The sequence below is a fragment of the Tauraco erythrolophus genome, chromosome 23 (assembly GCF_009769465.1).
Source record: "Tauraco erythrolophus isolate bTauEry1 chromosome 23, bTauEry1.pri, whole genome shotgun sequence".
In the NCBI taxonomy this organism is placed as follows: Eukaryota; Metazoa; Chordata; class Aves; order Musophagiformes; family Musophagidae; genus Tauraco; species Tauraco erythrolophus.
The window spans coordinates 962806-976126 of NC_141487.1; the positions used below are offsets into that span (position 1 = coordinate 962806).

The 13321-nt window shown below is 50.7% G+C and overlaps 1 protein-coding gene across 1 annotated transcript in view; it reads right to left on the reverse strand.

Annotated features, from left to right (window-relative positions):
* The window catches only part of CDC42 (cell division cycle 42), a 28271-nt gene extending 19524 nt beyond the window's left edge, over positions 1 to 8747 (reverse strand). Inside the window, exon 1 of the mRNA XM_086625752.1 lies at positions 8707 to 8747. The gene's annotated coding sequence lies outside the window, so the exon portion shown is untranslated. The remainder of the gene's footprint in view (positions 1 to 8706) is intronic.
* Positions 8748 to 13321: the final 4574 nt, after the last annotated feature.

Below are 13321 nucleotides of genomic sequence, written 5' to 3' on the forward strand. Positions count from 1 at the left end.
ACAACACTGAATTGATTTAGTTTCTCAAACCGCTCTGTATTGTAACCAAAAACCTCAGTGTTTCAGTAAAGTATATGTTAACTGATCATACTTTAAAATTTTTGGATTTTAACCTTCTCAGCACGTGATCACATCAGCAGGATTTCACAGAACTCAAGAGTATCCTAGAGAACTAGAATCTATCATGCTGGAAACTGTGGATTACAAAGCCTCATAAACTTTGAGTTCATCAAATGGCCCTATTCCAGACTGAACAGGCCCATTTTACAGAACTTTGCTTTAAAGTTTGGTTATATTTTTATGAAAGACGGCTGACCTGCATTTAGGATCAATCCCAAAAAGTGGCAACAGAGGTGCAAGTGTTGCAATGACCAGTTAAGTGAAGTCTCCAGCGGGATGATGCGTAGCGAGGTAATCCTTCCTAGTGCAAAAGAAACTGGAATTCTGCACTTTCTCCACACAGGCCTGCACACACACTAGAAGATGCCGACAGACCACAAAATGCTGAAGAAATCCATGGTACCTACGGCAGGTTCCCATTTCTAAGCACAAGTTGCAAGAAATGCTGTCCCAAACGCACCCTGACACCTTGTGCAAGCCTAATTTTCCCATTTTAACAGCAAGCACAGGAAATGTGGTGTTACTGTGGCAGCTCCTTCGTTTTAAAAACCGTAACGCAGAGCAGTTGCAATATATTCTGGCAGCAATATGAACCTGACTGTGAACAATCAAGTGAAGATTTTGTGGCTCTTTGTGCACAATCAGTGTCCCTCCTAAACCAAGAGGTAAGAACCTGCACGATCTTGCCTTCGCTCTTGCTGTACGTGCAACTTGAAGTAGAAACCACAAGCGTACAAGTTTGCTAAAATCCCTTCTATTTTTAAGCTACCAAAGTCTGTTTTCAGGTTGAAATGTGTACGTTCTCCCGGCCAAAGGAAACTGAGCTGTCAAATCTCTCTACACATCCTGCACTAGTTTCCTCTCAAGCCTCAGCAGCACCATGACTTCCTCTTTCAGGCAGGACTGAAACTGCTGCCATTTCACCACAGGTACTGGTTAAACACAGCTTGCTGCAGGCAGCTGCTGGTTGATGACCAAGAACCATCTCATGATGCTCTTCAGTACACACCACTCAAGAGTCGAAGCTTAACCAGCCGATCACAGCTTCCAGATCCTGTTTGAGAGTCTGCTCCACGTTGCAAGAGAAGAAGCACAGCCATTTCTGAAGACTGATTTTTCTGGGCCCCTCCCCCGAAAAAAACAAGTTAGAGTAAATAGGTTATTCATCTAAATCCTGTGCGGTCAAAGGACTCAGGAGTCCACAATGAAAGTAACAATATTCACAGGACTTTATATGTCCTGATCTCTGTTAACCACTTTCACCCTTCCACACTACTTTTATTTCATATCTTATAATAAAACACACATTTCTAAACAAAGGATTTGTTTGTATTTGACAACTTGTTCCCAGATTAATCACATCCATTTCAAGGCACTCTTCCCTACCATTTCAAGGTCTTTGCCCTCTGCCACCTCCTCTATCCCTACTACAAAAAGTGACAAGTCTCCCAAATAAGGGGCACCAAAGAGATATAATCAGCTACTACGATCCAAGCACCAGGTTTTCCCCACCAGAGACACCTACCAGTATTATATGGATAAGGCACTAACTGCATGCTGCTGCACACTTCATCTCAAAGATCACCGCACACAATGCACCAGTTCTCTGTACGGATCGCACACCACTGACAAAGAGATCGCACAAGTTCAGCTGTCAACCAAGAGTTAAAAGACCCTGCACCTCTTAGTCCATTGATATTGTCACAAACCTACCTACGATGCAAAAACATCGGCAGAAGCCGCTCTCTGACCAAGGGATGAACTGCAGAAAGACTGGCAGCACAGACGGCAAAGCTGGTTTCAAGAGCAGCGTTACCATAGCCGGTATTCTCCTCTGCAGGCATACAGCAGCCTTTTACAGATGTTACCTACACCTTCCAGCCCAAGGCCCACCTTTCAGCCTGCTAGGAATCATCTTCGTGGAGATCTTACCCAGAACTAAACACATCTGCAATGTGGGAAATGAAATTTAAAAGACTATATTATGCTTTTAAACACCTGATGCCCAAGATCATCTGCCTGTCTTGCCCACAGCTCAGACGACCACAGGCACACAAGCTGTATACACAAATGCGTTTACTCCCAAAGATTCCGAGTTGAGTTTAAAGCCTGAGTATTTAATTTCTTAAACAGGCTGTTAAACTACAAGCCAGCACAGCAGTTGCACTCCCTTAGAACCAGACAAATCATCAAGTTCAAGGCAAAACCTGCAAAAAACAGAAGGGACTGAACTCAAGAAACAATCTTGTACCACACAGTTCAGGATCCTGAAAAGACATATCTTTCTTTTTAAACATTGTTTTTTGTTGGTTTTGGTTTTTTTTAACTGCCACTAACAATTGATACAATCCTTTAAATCCCATCTCAGAATTGGCACTGCACAAAGGAGGATCACCTCCAGAAAAAAAGTGTTGCTCTTCAGTTCATATGGAAGATGTCTAATTATGAGACAAACGGCCAAAAGAAAGGTTCATCGTGCTAAGCTGGCATCAAGACGAACACAAGAATTCAGGTAAAGACGCAGATCTGCAGCCAGCAGGTCTCAGTCTGAAGCTGAAGAGACTCAGGGCAGCAGAGCACACCAGCAGGCTCCATCCTGCACTCCTGCCCACAGGCACAGTCTCAACCTGCTGCTGGATGCGAGAATGGGAACGTTTAGGCAGTCCCCAAAAGCTGAGACACGGGATCACCAGCACTGACAGAGCTGGACCAGCACCATGACAACCTCACTAAGCTCTCAGACTGATGTTGCTCTTGAAACCCACAAAGCTTGCTGTCATTATGGGAATCCTTGTTCAAGATACAGTGCGTGTCTGGAATCTTGGAGCATCCCTAAGTCTGCCACTCAACAAAGCTGGTGTATCCCAACACTCTGAAGCACCCATTTCTGGACAAGTTACTACAAATAACCAAGGAAGGAGTAAGAGTTCTCTTCTCAAAACAATTGTCTGAGATCAACTGGTATTTTCTACACTTAATGCAACTTTCTAACCGTGTAGGAATTGACAGCTGCTCTGTACATCTTCGTAAAGGCTGCTCAGAACAAACTGGTAAAGCAGCAACATACACAAGATAGGAAGTGAAGACAGTTGGGTGGGGGAATTTGGAAGCCTGAACCTAAACTACCAGCAGTACTGTAACATGTTTCAAGTCCTACAACTTCAAAAACAGAAGGGGAAAGCCATGTCATCCCATTTTAGCCCTAAATTCAAACCGAGAAAGCTGCCCATGCAGTCCGGTCAGATAGAGTATGACTCTGGGCTCTTTGCTGTCACATCAGTTACACGGTGGTGCAGCCATACTGACATCTGCCCACCTGCTTTAGCACTGGCACTGCCCGTCTGTCCCACTTCTTGGCTCAAAACAACTATCTCATCAGGAACTCAGAAAAAAGCAAAAGTGTCAGCTCCTCTGTTAACACTCTGGTTAAGGTTACACTGCCAAAACCAGCCATCAGTACTGGGAAAACCTGCCCCAGATTAAACACTAGGGAGTGTGTGGGCTTACATTAAGTCCTTTTCTGTCAAAAGCATTTTAATCTGACATTATTACTCTTCACTTTTATAGTCTACAGGAAGCTGTTTTACTCTACCGTGTAACAAAATCCTGTTCAGTATTTTAGTACGTTAAAAAACTATCTTTATTAGCTTAGTTTCACACTGCTGGTATCTAAAAATATGAGCTGTACTCCTATTCACACATACTAACAAATCATGGCACACATCAGCCTCAACGTTTCTCTCCCCACACCCATGGCCAACTACATTTAAGAGGTAAAATAGATGCTGGCAGAAGTTCTTCTATTTTGAGGCACATTTTTGCATAATGGGAAACACCCTGCGCGCACATCAGTTGCAACAGATCGCTCCTCATTCCTGTTACGCTCAGGGAATGGGACAGTTGTGGGTGCTCCATGTGCACATCCTGAAGGGTGCCGTAAGGATGCAGTGTGCTGGAGGGCCGAGTAGCAACATACTGTCGGAGGACCAAAGAGATGAAGCTTTGTTAAAAAAAACATCGCAAAAGCGACTTTTCCCAGACACTGACCTATCCTGGTGTTTCTGTTAAAGGTGACAAAGCAGCTGGAAAGCTCACTAACACCAGAACTGACATGGGGGAGGTTGCCCTGCACTCACCTAACGAGAGGAAGGAACCAGAGCAGCTGGAACCACCCTCCCTGGCACAGCAGAAGCCACCCACAGTGCCACGATCATGGCCGAGGCCGCAGGACCAAGAGCCTGTTGGGCAACTGGCAGTTTCTCAGTAGTAGGTGAGTGCAGAATACGCTCAAGAAGTAACAGGCCCCACTCCAGGACATGGAAGAAGAGGATCCTTCTGAAAGGAACGAAGCCTTTAGCCCAGCAACACTTCACAAGCACTAAAAAAAAAAAAATACCAGTAAACTCTAGTTAACTGTTCAAACGCAGCGAGGTGAGCCACAACCAGAGCAGGCTTGCTATCAAATCCAAGCCTGGCATGCAGCCCTCTCAGTTCAGCTGTTCACCAACCATGGCTGGCTCGGCACAAACAGCTACAGCAGTTTACCAAGTGGCAGATGCCTTCTTTCCTTACATCCAAAGCTGCAGGAGCTTTTTTGTCCTTTTTTATTTCCCCACCACCCCCCTACCCCCCCAAAACAGAACACTCATCATTGGCCAAAAACACAGCACAGTGTCTTTCAAGTTGAGAAGTGCTGAGTAATTCAAACCAGCTTGTTACAAACCAAGACAATTCTGGCAGCCTTAACTATTGCTGTGAGCCTGGCACCACAACTGAGCGCGATCCTCTCCCGTTGTGCCCCGCAGTCTGCCTCTGCGCCCCGTCTGCTCCCACTCTGCCACACAGCTCAAGGTTTTGCTCTAACGCTGTCTTAGTCTGGTAAAAACCTTCACCCTGTCTACGCTTGGAAAACATGCACTGATACTACGCAACCTGACCACAGGCACAGAAGTCTCAGGACAGACGAGCTGGTATCTGCACACCACCTCCAGACAGAAAGGCTCAAAGGAAGCCTCTGCATTACTTCATGAAAAAAGGTCTGGGTTTGGTTTCTCCTGAGAACAGTGCAAGGAGCAGCTCATGCTGGGAATTAAGCCATAACACTCAAAAGCAACGTGGTGAATTAGGAGCACAAGAGCTTAAAAATAGAACAACAGGTTTAAAAAGCTTTTGCAAAACGCTTTGTTTCCTCTTTATTATTGTTCAGAAGAAAAGTCGATACATCTCAAGAAAAGGGCTGCTTTCCTGACGAGAAACCAGGCCAAACAGTACTCTGAAGTTTTAAAACTCTTTAAAACAGAAGTCACTATCTGAAACTCAAAGGGAAGATCACAAAGATCAATTACATGACAGCAACATCGAAACTCTGCTTCTCATACTCACTATTATCAGTTTCCTGCACACCCAGGGCTGGATAACCCAGCAACAATCTACAGGATCCACCACCAGAAGCTGGGAGTATGCTGCCTTAAAGACATTTTTGTCACTTACCTGCACACCATCATCACGATGCAGGAGGGGCTGCAAGAGGCAGCCAAGCACTCCGTACGGATGGCCACACACACTCACAGAGGGATAACTTTGTGCCGGGCTTTAGCCCTAGGAGATGCTCGGTGAAAGGGTTTTACCTGTCATTTCCAGGGGTAATCCCTTCTGACGGATACTCTGAGCTAGTACGGTGTAAGCTTTTTTAAACAGGGCTTGAAGGAAGCCACCAAAGTAAATGATGATATGCTGCAGAAGTGTAAAGATAAATTTCTTTAAAATTTCAGCATAAAAGCTTACCTAATCAACACATTTGTTTTATTTGTCATATATTAAATACCAAAAATAGGGGGGGTTTTCCACCTGCATTTAGCATAATGGGGTGAGAGGAGCCAAGGCAGAAGTCCACAATGCACTAAGTGGTTAAAGAGAGCTTCTTGCTACCTGGAGTACCAGAAGCCAATTTCACTTCCATGTAATTCGACAGCATCCTCATCTTCTACAAGAAAAAGGTGGCGTTTTCCTCAGGAAAAGAGCCTCAAAAGTGAGGATAATGACACCCCTCCTACAATTCCTCCTTCCAGGCTACTACTCTACAAGTCGGGATCACTGAAATCCCTATGATCGAGCCTGATGACAGCAGGAAAGCTTGGCTGACCACAGAGGGCAGGCAGAAGAAAGGGAGGGCTAAAACACACGAGCCCGTAGATGACTTTTAGAAGCTGTGAGCACTTGCATTAGTGTAAAACATTACACACACCTCAGCATCAACGATGCACAGTCATTTATTGTACGAGCTCTTGGGAGCCAGAAGCAGAGTTGGAACCCAGCTCCATCAATAGGCTGTGTTAACTCTGAAGCTTGTAGGGTAATAGCTGTGGTAAAGATTTTAATTAACATGTCCGGCTGCCTGTGCTCATAAGACTTAGAATTTTATTTTAGCACTACAGTGGCATTTTAACCCGGAGGAACTTTTACATCAGGATTAGTGGTCAACTTCATGCGGCACTTCACATCCTCCTTTCACATGCTTTACAGGAAAGTAAGAAAAGTGCAGTTGCACACTCATCAGGGAAATCCCTAGGAGTTTCAGATGGACTCCATTTCTGTTCGCTATTGTTCTTTAAAGAGCAGATCTACGGTTTCCATTTCAGATACTCTAGACACTCCAGGACTTCCAAAACTTTTCTATTTAACAGCAAAAACACAATAAACATTCAAAACTGGCCATCGGTTTCAGGCAAACAAATAACCCCAAAGCAGGACATACAACAAGCTAAGAGCATCAGTTGCAGGTCATGAATAACCGAGTTCAAAGCATGCAAATCCAATGATTAAAATTTCTGCCTACAACACGTTACCAAACTGCAAACATGTTTTATCTTGCATTGCATTAGTTTTCATTCCTTGCCAAGACTTAAGAATCCTTTTCCTCATTGTTCTGAAGCATATGAGCGAACAGTTTAAGCACAGAATCATTTCTGCAGTTAGCAATACACCGATTCAAGTCTTACGTGCGCACATAAGATCTGTTTCAAATATACATTTGCCTATACTGCCTTCCCCATCACCCTGCACTCACAACAAGGAACAGCTCACAACGCAGAACACATTCTTCACATATAGCTAGCTGAATACAAAGGCTTTCTATCTAAAGTTGGGTTTGCATAAGAGCCTTTTGCTAAGTGTAAGGAAAAGCTTTAAGCACTTTACTGAGTTATTCCAATTAGCAATACGAGGAGCTTGATCCAGGTTTTAAAAACTTGTCCAAAAAAAAAAGGACGTTTGGGGCACTGTGATTTAACACTTTGAAAAAAGACAGATAGCACTTCCTTTCCCAGGACAGGAGAAACACAGATGAACATAAGACAAAGACAACCACAGATGGCCAGACCGAACTACTTCTGAGTACATGGTTGTCATCTAACATGGCCTCCTCAGCAAGGCCTGGTCTTCCCCATGCTTTTGTCAAAAGAAGGCAGCAAAGCCACTCTGGCTCCACCAGTTGCCGTACTCACACAGACAGAGCAACAGGAATTCTGTCCGTTTTGCAATTCTTCACTAAGCACAGGTTTCACAACTCTGCTTGTCAGGTTCACAGCTACCTGGTCTCCCACCGTCACCACCGGCTGCAAGTTCCGCCTGCTTGTTGGAAAAAACACTAACGAAGCTCAGATCACTAAAACAAACCTTTAAAACCCAGCTGGGTGACACGCAGCTGTGGTATATACATCTTGATGAGATTTCAAAGCAGAAAAAGAAATACATGTCAACACCGTCCCTCGAAGCAGCCCTGGCTCCCACCCCAGCCAAAACCAGTGACACCACTGGCACTGTACAACGACAACTAACAGATGGTCCAAGCAACCCAATGACCTCGCACCTGGGGAGGCAAAGGACAAGAAGTGCCTCTCAACTCCTTCTCGTGTCGGAACTGACTTTTTGCAGCGCACACAGCTTAGGCTGAGCCTCTCGCCGCGCCCGCACCCCCACTGCGGCCCAGCGCGACCACAGCACCCGGCGCTGCTCGCCCGCGACAAGCGAGGACCACGACCCGCAGCCCCGCGAGCACAAGACGACCCCCGGGGTCCGTCCCCGCAGCTCCCGAGCTGCGCGGAGGCACAGGAAGCCGCGGCCACGGCAGGGCAGCCCCCGCGGGCAGCCAGCCCCGGGCCCCGCGCTGGCCGGTGCGCCCGGCCCAGGAACGGGCGCGCTTCCTGCCGCCGCTCCCCAGGCCGAGGGTCCGGCCGCCGCCCGCCGCGCCAGGAAGCGGGGAGGGGAGGAGAGCAGCAGGCCCCGCGCCGCCGCCCCCCACCAGGCCCGCCCCACAAAGGCCAAGCGGTCCCGGCAACTGGCACCGGGGAAGGCTCCGCGCGAGGCCGCAATCCCCCCGCGGCGCCGGGAAGGGCCCCCCCACACACACACACACACCCCGCGGCTGCGGGGGGAGGCCCCGCACACGCACCGCGGGCCCCGGGAGGGCGGCTCCCGGCACCGGCCGGCGATGCCAGGCCGGACGATAGGGAAAGAGGGGCGGGTGGCGGCAGCCGGGGGCGAGGGGGGGGTTGCCGGTACCGTGCCCGCCCCGGCGCCGCTGCTCACCTCAGAGTCTCCGCCGGGCGTTGGCAGCTCGCTGCGGGGTCTCCTCGCCTCACAGCGCAGGGGCACGCCGCCGCTGACGTCACCACGCAGCGGCCCGCCGGGCGGGGCGGGCCGGCGGAGCAGCGCCCCCTGCCGGCCGCGCGCGGCCTCACCGCAGGCGCGCGCCGCCCCCGGCGGGAGGGGCCGCCGCTGCTCCCGGGAGGGAGCCCCGTCCTCCGGGGGGGGCCCTGGGCCGTGCCCGCAGCAGCCCCCATGACAAGCGTGCACCCCCGTGCGTGCACCCCGGGAACTGCGGGACCCCCCACTCTGCACCGGCACCCCCGTGCCTGCACCCTGGGAACTGCGGGACCCCCCCACTCTGCACCGGCACCCCCGTGTCTGCACCCCGGGAACTGCGGGACCCCCCACTCTGCACCGGCACCCCCGTGTCTGCACCCCGGGAACTGCGGGATCCCCCACTCTGCACCAGCATCCCCGTGCGTGCACCCCGGGAACTGCAGGACATCCCCCTCTGCACCGGCACCCCTCGTGCGTGCACCTCCGCGGCTGCGGGACCCCCACTCTGCACCGGCACCCCCCCGCGCCTGCACCCCGGGAACTGCGGGATCCCCCACTCTGCACCGGCACCCCCATGCCTGCACCCCGGGAACTGCGGAACCCCCCAGTCTGCACCAGCATCCCCGTGCGTGCACCCCGGGAACTGCGGGATCCCCCACTCTGCACCGGCACCCCCTGTGCCTGCACCCCGGGAACTGCGGAACCCCCCACTCTACACCAGCACCCCCGTGCCTGCACCTCCGCGGCTGTGGGACCCCTCACCCTGCACCCCCGTACATGCACCCCGGGAACTGCGGGACCCCCACATTCTGCACCTGCACCACCCCGCACGCACCCTGGGGACTGCGGGATCCCCCACTCCGCACCAGCATCCCCATGCCAGCACCCCGGGGACTGCGGGACCCCCATTTTGCACTGGTACCCCCGTGCGTGCACCCCGGGGACTGCGGGACCCCCCACTCTGCACCACCCTTCATGCGCCCAAGGGCTGCAGGAGCACATGGAGGGCACAAAGTCTCCCGTACAGGGTGCACGTGCACCCCTGCACCACCATTTCCAAATCCCCTCAATTTTTTTCTTCCTTTTTTTGTTTTTTCTGGTGGGAGCTGGAGCTGAAGCTGAAATAAAAAGGGCCAAAGAGTCAGAACTGCTTTTATTGGGAGACACCTCCTGGCTGGGAGACAACTCCACGGTGCCATGGGCACACGGGAGATTATCACCAATCTCCCTAAACTCCCCAGATGAAGTAAAAACTACCCTTCAGGAACGAGAGCACCAGAAGAAAATTTCCGGGTGCTGCCAATCTGAGAAGCAGGAGCCAAAATCTGACCTGAAACAGAAAATTTGTTCAGAGTTCATTCAATTTTTAAAAGCTGGGAAGACCTGCCGATCTTGTAGCACAGCTCAAGAAGGAGAGCATGGAAGCAGGAGGAAGCCTGTGATTAAAAATCCCTGCTGTGGGCAGCTGAAAACCACCTGAAAAGGCTGGAAAAAAAACCCGTGCCTGGCCCTGGTTTGGTGCATCCTGCAATTTTAGCACATCCAAGAGATGTTTTCCCTCACTCAGTTACCGTTCACGCTATTGAGCCATTAATAAATCCATCTTTCAGGACCAGAAGAAGACAAGAAGGTTCACGGCAGCCCTAAGAGTCAGCAAACGTCGGCTCTGGGGAGCATCCAGGAGCAGATCAGATGTAAAGAGCATCTTTCTGCCGGCCCTTGGTTTATCTGCGCGGCCAAAGATGGAGCAAAAACCGCCCTGTTCAATGCGAATGGGTGTCAGAACCCATCTGTGTCTTCTCCAAACACTGTCCATCCCTGGGGATTTCAGAGAGTGCCATTGCCTTCAGACCAGGTTCACTGCTGCCCCGAGCGTTCACAAAAGGGAGAGGAATATTTTCAAAAGGAATTTTCAAGATGAAGCCATGAATGGAAATGAAGTCTTGCAGGAGATGGCTGATTTTTAACCTTTTTGTCCGGGAAATGCAGCTGGAACAGCAGCGGCGAGCCCGCAGCCTCTGGTTCTGCCTCGTCCACTCCTCACCAACATGGTTGTTCTTCCAAGCGGAGCAGAGGGCACATGCTTGCCTAAACGAAAGACTTGAAGAACATGCAGGAGCGAAACATGGCCCACACTCATCTGCAGACAACCTCTGCCCTCCGGCACCACATCCCGCTGGCTCTTCCCAGCTGATTTTTGGATGAAATTTCTGCCCTGTTGAGCCAAAATCCCATAAAGGCAACAGCTCTGTAGAGACTGAGCTGAGCAGATCAGATGGTGAGGGACTCGGGGGATTCTGCTAAGCATGATCTCCTCGGTTCTCCAGAAACTCATCCTCACTGCAAGCGTTGCAGGAGGCTCCAGCTCATCCTTCTGCTGCCGGCTCCATCCTCGCCCATTTTCCATGGGATGGGTTGCTCGGCTCTGCAGCAGCACCTTCCAGTATTTCTGACGTTGCCTTAGCTCTCTGGGTTTAATTGGGTCAAAAACCAGCTGAGGTGGTAACACTAGGTGAGTTTTTTGGGGGGAACAGTTCCCCCTTTCCAGCATCACCTCCCTCCACCACAGTGGGACCATTTGGCAGCCGCATCCACGCTTCCCGCAGCGCGGAGAGCACCGAGCATGAGCCCACCATCTCCGTGTCTTGCCTCTTGATACCTTCTGTATATTTTCATACAAAGCTACATCCATATGGTTTTGCCCTTTTGGGGAAAATCCAAGAAAAAGACTTGTCGGAGCCCAGAGGAACTGCAGGACACCAAGGAGTTATGGGATATGGAGGGTCAGGGGTGTTTGCTGGAGATGCAGGAAGCACACGTGAAATCCCACCAAAGGCCAGCACGTGAAATCACAAGCTACGGAGGTCTATGAACATCACCCCAACCCCATTGCACGTGTCATTGCGCAGATTTTAATGCTGGGAAACAGAGATTAAAACTGGGGCAGGAATCCTCCCTTCCCAGAGGAGCATAAATCAACACATGGGAAGATCTCTGATGTTGCTGTAATTAGCACCACGGCAAAGCCCATGCAGTAATTAACTTTCTCCCTTCCCAGTTAAGATTTAATAACACACAGTAAAGTACGACCTGGGGTGATGAAACAAGCAGGGAAAAAAACCATCAAATTAGACACTTGTGACTCGATAAGGAATTAATTAAGCCCTAGCCTAATAATAATAATAAATACATTGCTTTTAATTTACCCTTGTGCTCCAAGTGAGGGAGGGTGAGCTGGCAAAAGGGGCTTGACATGTCCCACACTGACTCCAAGGACCAGGTTTCTGCCAACCCATGCTGGGAAGGGGCTGGGCTATGGCATCTGGCAGAGCTGGGAGAAGAAATCTAGGACAAAACAAACCCTGGGCTGCCGGGGAGCTCTCTCAAACCTGCCATTCCTCGGACATCCTAGCAGGGAATGGCTCTTCCCATGGGGAATCGGTGCTGCCAGCAGCCTCGAGCATCTCTCAGGGCATCTCCCAGGCTGTGCAAGGGCTGTGGGGACCAGAAGAGGCTGGAGGAGAGGCTGTGCCCTGCCGAAGGGGGAAAAAAAAACGCAGCGATGGCAAGACCCAGTGATGGTACCGGTTCCCCAGGGTCTCTTGGGGATGCAAAAAGGTCCTCCCTCCCCTCAGCAGAGTCACTGCAGCATCTAACCCGAAGCAGTATGTCCAGACATCGAGACGGAGAGGCAGGAGTCGAGGGTGACCTGGGAGAACGTAGTGCTGCAGCATCCTCCTTTACAGGACACCAGTGGAGCACCCAAACCCCTCCCAGCTGCAGGTGAGGGCCAGGAGGAGCAGGACACTCTGGGGACTTGGTGTAGGAAGAACAAATCAATGCTAGAAAGGGAGCAAGGAAGTTTAGAGGAGTTAGACTATTTTGAGAGCACATCTGTGAACCAATCCCAGCCTGATGCATAGCCTTAGCCCCAAATTGTGTCAGGCATCACCCAGCAGAGCTGAAGGCCACGGTGTCTTCCTCAGCAGCAGGTAAGAAGAGATGGGGCAATGCCTGGGAAGGTCACTTGAAGCTGAGTGACTGCCTGGAACAAGAAAGCCCCAAGAAGGTAAGTGAGCATTGCACCCAAGGCCATGCCATGGGGAACAGCGGACACCACTCTTCCACCACTACCTCAGAAGTCAGGAGAAACCCCAACTGCAAACGTGGGTGGAGGTGGTGCTTCCTGGTGGAGCCCAACCACAAGTGCACTTGCGGTTGGGCTCCACCAGGAAGCACCACCTCCACCCTTGGTGGGCCCAGACCCTTCCACAAACAGTCCCCAACCCTCACATGCCACCAGTGGAGCAGGAGGCCAGCGTGCACGTGCAATGCTTGAGCAGCACATAAGATCACTACCTTGTCGTCTTGGGAGGTCAACAAGTCATGGGAGGATCTGACCAGATCTGACATTACATGCCAGGATCCAACCTGGACATTTCCTTCTTCATCAGTATGTTCCCACCTTGGCTCCTTGCAGAGGAGCAGGCGAGCTCCTAGAGAAGCCCTGTGCGGCTGAGCAGAGAGAGGACATCTCCTCGGCAGCTCTGATCTTTGC